Here is a 6165-nt window from a genome sequence, read left to right on the forward strand (position 1 = left end):
AAGGGCTCAGAAAAAGAGGAAAATGTGGGAAAGTTTGGAACTTCCTAGAGACTTGTTGGATGGCTTTGCCCAAAATCCTGACAGTGATATGGACAATAAAGTCCAGACTGAGGTGGTCTCAGATGGAGATGAGGAACTTGTTGGGAACTGGAGCAAAGGTGAGTCTTGTTATGTTTTAGCAAAGACTGGCAGCATTTTGCCCCTGCCCTAGAGATTTGTGGAACTTTGAACTTGAGAGAGATCATTTACAGTATCTGGCAGAAGAAATTTCTAATCAGCAAAGCATTCAAGATGTGACTTGGGTGCTGTTAAAGGCATTCAGTTTTATAAGGGAAAGAGAGCATAAAAGTTTGGAAAGTTTGCAGCCTGACAGTGCAATAGAAAAAAAAAGCCCATTTTCTGGGGAGAAATTCAAGCTGGCAGAAATTTGCATAAGTAATAAGGAGCTGAATTTTAATCCCCAAAACAATGGGGAAAATGTCTCCAGGGCAAGTCAGAGGTCTTCACGGCAGTCCCTCACATCAAAGGCCTGGAGGCCTAGGAGGAAAAAGTGTTTTTGTTGGCTGGGCCCAGGGTGTTCATGTTGTGTGCAGCCTAGGGATTTGGTGCCCTGTGTCCCAGCTGTGCCAGCCATGGCTGAAAGGGGCCAATGTAGAGCTTGGGCTGTGGTTTCAGAGGGTGGAAACCACAAGCCTTGGCAGCTTCTGTGTTATGTTGACCCTGCAAGTACACCAATATCAAGAATTGGAGTTTGGGAGCCTCTGCCTAGATTTCAGAGGATGTATGCAAATGCCTGGATGTCCAGGCAGAAGTTTGCTACAGGGGTGAGGCCCTCATGGAGAACCTCTGTAGGGCAGTGTGGAAGGGAAATGTGTTGTGGGAGCCCCCACACAGAATCCTTTCTGGGGCACTGCCTAGTGGAGCTGTGAGAAGTGGGCCAGCATTCTCCAGACTCCAGAATGGTAGAGCCACCAACAGCTTGCACCATTCACCTGGAAAAGCCACAGTAACTCAATGCCAGCCTGTGAAAGCAGCCAGGAGAGAGGCTGTACCCTGCAAAACCACAGGGGTGGAGCTGCCCAAGACCATGGGAACCCACCTTTTGTATCAGCATGACCTGGATGTGAGATATGGAGTCAGAGATCATTTTGGAGCTTTAACATTTGACTCCCTTGCTGGATTTCAAACTTATATGGGTGCTGTAGCCCTTTTGCTTTAGTCAATTTCTCCCATTTGGAGCAGCTGTATTTACCCAATGCCTGTACACTGACTGTATCTAGGAAGTAACTATCTTGCTTTGGTTTTACAGGCTCATAGGCTGAAGGGATTTGCCTTGTCTCAGATAAGACTTTGGACTATGGACTTTTGAGTTAATGCTAAAATGAGTTAAGACTTAGGGAGACTGTTGAGAAGGCATGATTGGGACGTGAGATATGGGAGGACATGAGATTTGGGAGGGGTCGGGGCAGAATGATATATTTGACTGTGTCCCCACCCAAATCTCATCTTGAATTCCCATGTGTTGTAGGAGGGACCTAGTGGGAGGTAATTGAATCATGGAGGCAGGTCTTTACCATGCTGTTCTCATGATAGTGAATAAGTCTCATGAGATCTGATGATTTCATAAGGAGGAGTTTCCCTGCACAACCTCTCTCTCTCTTTCTACCTGCTGCCATTTAAGATGTGACTTTCTGGCCGGGTGCAGAGGCTCAAGCCTGTAATCCCAGCACTTTGGGAGGCTGAGACGGGCGGATCACGAGGTCAGGAGATCGAGACCATCCTGGCTAACATGGTGAAACCCCATCTCTACTAAAAAATACAAAAAAAAAAAAAAAACTAGCCAGGCAAGGTGGCGGGCGCCTGTAGTCCCAGCTACTCGGGAGGTTGAGGCAGGACAATGGTGTAAACTCGGGAGGTGGAGCTTGCAGTAAGCTGAGATCCGGCCACTGCACTCCAGCCTGGGCAACAGAGCGAGACTCCATCTCAAAAAGAAAAAAAAAAAAGATGTGACTTTCTCCTCCTTGCCTTACACTATGATTGTGAGACCTTCCCAGTAATATAGAACTGTAAGTCCATTAAACCTCTTTCTTTTGTAAATTGCCCAGTCTTGTCTATGTCTTTATCAGCAGTGTGAAAACAGACTAATACAACACTACACCTAAAAAGAGTATAGTGAAACTACTTATAATATAACATACACAGAGATCTTTCTCAAAAAATCCTCATTGAGAACAGTAAGATTGCCAGCTAAATTTTCAACAGGAAAGTGAATAATACAGTATCAAGAGAAGTTTGAAAGATATTTAGAAATGGAACACACAACAATGCAAAATAAAAGTATTAAATGAATAAAGGCAAGAATGATAGCTCAAGAACATTAAAATTGACCCAAAATAGCTTTGAAAAATGGATTGTGTATATTATTTATTTGTAAACTGACAAAGACAATGCAACAACAACAGCAAAACCCAGAGATCAATATATAACATAGATGTGTATGCAAAAAGTCTAAATAAAATTTTAGTAAGAACATTCAAAAACAAGATAAATAAAATAAACCAAAGAGAACTTATTCCTAGACATAAACTAAAACTCGTATTATTATTCCCACAGAGGCTTAAAAGGGTCTTAACAGTTTGAAACATTATTCCTGATGAATAGAAAACAATAAAGAAAATGTAAATTGATTATATTTTTATAACAAGTGTACACTCACACACACACACACACGCACACACACCCCTATATTAAAACTAGATTTTTACTGATTATGCAGATGGTCGATACATTTTCACTAAAATGGCAAACAAGGAAAGAATATCTTCTATATCCACTTCTATTTATCATGGTGTAAAAAGATAAAATTACAACAAATTTAGTTCAAAGATCTTAACTGGCTTTATTGCAGTTCTAGAATCTGGCAATACTTCATTTCATAAAACAAAATACGTGTTCCAATGAGACCAGTGGAGAAGATTGACTTTCTAAAACAGAAAAAGAGCTGAGGAAAACAGAAACAAAGAACAGAAAGCAGATTGGTCATTTCAGAGCCTTTCCTTGTAAGTTTGGGACAGGGAGACAGAACAGTAGAAAGATTACTGACTGACTAACATCAGGTTACTTCAGGTTACTTTTTGTTGTAAAGATTAAAACAGAGGGAACTTCATTATCATGCCAATCAAAGATTAAACCTGGACTGTTTGGAAAACTGACTGTTATCTCTCCTAATTTCACAAAGTCAAGTAACAACTTAGTTTCCCTTTGTTGATTTGGATCTTTAGCATGAATGACAGCAATCTGACTTGTAGTGTGTTCTGTTAGGGCCTAGGGCAAAGCTTAATCTAAAAAAGTAATTTCCTGTAATTTTTAGTTAACAATTGTAACAGAAGTATTAGCCACTGCTATTAGACAAGAGAAATTAATCAGAGGCACTATTATTAAATAAGAAGTATTTTTAAAAAATTATATTTATTGTATATATTAAATACGTACAACAGGATGTTTTTATACATATACATAGTGAAATGATTACTAAAGGCAAGAAAATTAAAATATACAACACCTTTCATAGTTATCTCTTGTTTGTGGCAAGACCACCTAAAATCTACTATCTCCACAAATTTTCAATATACTTTACAATATTATTAACCAGAGTCCTGCTGCCCCTTAAACCTCTAGATTTATTCATTCTACGTAACTGCAAGTTTGTACCCTTTGACCTACGTTTCTCCATTTCCTTACCCTCACCATCCCTGGTAGCCATTGTTCTATTCCATAGTAAGTATTAATAATATCATGCAGTAGTTTTCTTTCTATGTCTGGCTAATTTCACTTAGCATAATGTCCTCTAGGTTTCTCCATGTCATCACAAATGACAGTATTATTTCTGTGTGTGTGTTTGTGTCTAACAAATTTCCTTATCCATTCAACCATTCATATTCACTTAGGCTGCTTCCTAGCTATTGTGAATAGTGTGGGAATGAACATGAGAGTTTAGATATTTCTATGAGGTGTTTATTTATTTATTTATTTTTATTATACTTTAAGTTCTAGGGTACGTGTGCATAGTGTGCAGGTTTGTTACATATGTATACTTGTGCCATGTTGGTGTGCTGCACCCATCAACTCATCAGCACCCATCAATTCATCATTTATATCAGGTATAACTCCCAATGCAATCCCTCCCCCCTCCCCCACCCATGATAGGCCCCAGTGTGTGATGTTCCCCTTCCCGAGTCCAAGTGAGCTCATTGTTCAGTTCCCACCCATAAGTGAGAACATGCGGTGTTTGGTTTTCTCTTCTTGTGATAGTTTGCTAAGAATGATGGTTTCCAGCTGCATCCATGTCCCTACAAAGGACACAAACTCATCCTTTTTTATGGCTGCATAGTATTCCATGGTGTATATGTGCCACATTTTCTTAAACCAGTCTGTCACTGATGGACATTTCGGTTGATTTCAAGTCTTTGCTATTGTGAATAGTGCCGCAATAAACATACGTGTGCATGTGTCTTTATAGCAGCATGATTTATAATCCTTTGGGTATATACCCAGTAGTGGGATGGCTGGGTCATATGGTACATCTAGTTCTAGATCCTTGAGAAATTGCCATTCTGTTTTCCATAATGGTTGAACTAGTTTACAATCCCACCAACAGTGTAAAAGTGTTCCTATTTCTCCACATCCTCTCCAGCACCTGTTGTTTCCCGACTTTTTAATGATTGCCATTCTAACTGGTGTGAGATGGTATCTCATTGTGGTTTTGATTTGCATTTCTCTGATGGCAAGTGATGATGAGCATTTTTTCATGTGTCTGTTGGCTGTATGAATGTCTTCTTTTGAGAAATGTCTGTTCATATCCTTTGCCCACTTTTTGATGGGGTTGTTTGTTTTTTTCTTGTATATTTGTTTGAGTTCTTTGTAGATTCTGGAAATTAGCCCTTTGTCAGATGAGTAGATTGCAAAAATTTTCTCCCATTCTGTAGGTTGCCTGTTCACTCTGATGGTAGTTTCTTTTGCTGTGCAGAAGCTCTTTAGTTTAATTAGATCCCATTTGTTGATTTTGGCTTTTGCTGCCGTTGCTTTTGGTGTTTTAGACATGAAGTCCTTACCCATGCCTATAGGAAGAATCAATATCGTGAAAATGGCCATACTGCCCAAGGTTATTTATAGATTCAATGCCATCCCCATCAAGCTACCAATGAGTTTCTTCACAGAATTGGAAAAAACTGCTTTAAAGTTCATATGCAACCAACAAGGAGCCCGCATTGCCAAGACAATCCTAAGTCAAAAGGACAAAGCTGGAGGCGTCACGCTACCTGACTTCAAACTATACTACAAGGCTACAGTAACCAAAACAGCATGGTACTGGTACCAAAACAGAGATATACACCAATGGAACAGAACAGAGTCCTCAGAAATAATACCATACATCTACAGCCATCTGATCTTTGACAAACCTGAGAGAAACAAGAAATGGGGAAAGGATTCCCTATTTAATAAATGGTGCTGTGAAAATTGGCTAGCCATAAGTAGAAAGCTGAAACTGGATCCTTTCCTTACTCCTTATACGAAGATTAATTCAAGATGGATTAGAGACTTAAATGTTAGACCTAATACCATAAAAACCCTAGAAGAAAACCTAAGTAGTACCATTGAGGTTTTTATTTTATGTCCTTTCATTATATACCCAGAAGAGAGAATGCTGGATTATGTGGCAATTCTACTTTTAAATTTTTGAATATCCTCCCTACAGGTTTTTATAATGGTTGCACCAATGTACATTCCCACAAACAATGTACAAGGGTTCTCTTTTCTCCATACCTTCACCGACACTTGTTATCTCTTGTCTTTTTGATAGCAGACATCTTAACAGATGTGAGGTAATGTATCATTGGTGTTTGGTTTTACATTTACCTGATGATTAGTGACGCTGAACACCTTTTCATATACCTGTTGGTCATGTTTATGTCTTATGGGAAATGCCTATTCAAGTATTTTACCCATTTTTAAATTATTTTGTTTTCTTTCTATCAAGTTACATTTCTTTATAGATTTTTTATATTAACTCCTTATCAATATATGGTTTGCAAATATTTTTCCCATTCTGTAGGTTGTCTTTTCATTCTGTAAATTGTTTCTTTTGTGGTACAGAAGTTGATTAGT

Source organism: Piliocolobus tephrosceles, chromosome 10 (genome assembly GCF_002776525.5).
Source record: "Piliocolobus tephrosceles isolate RC106 chromosome 10, ASM277652v3, whole genome shotgun sequence".
Classification (NCBI taxonomy): domain Eukaryota; kingdom Metazoa; phylum Chordata; class Mammalia; order Primates; family Cercopithecidae; genus Piliocolobus; species Piliocolobus tephrosceles.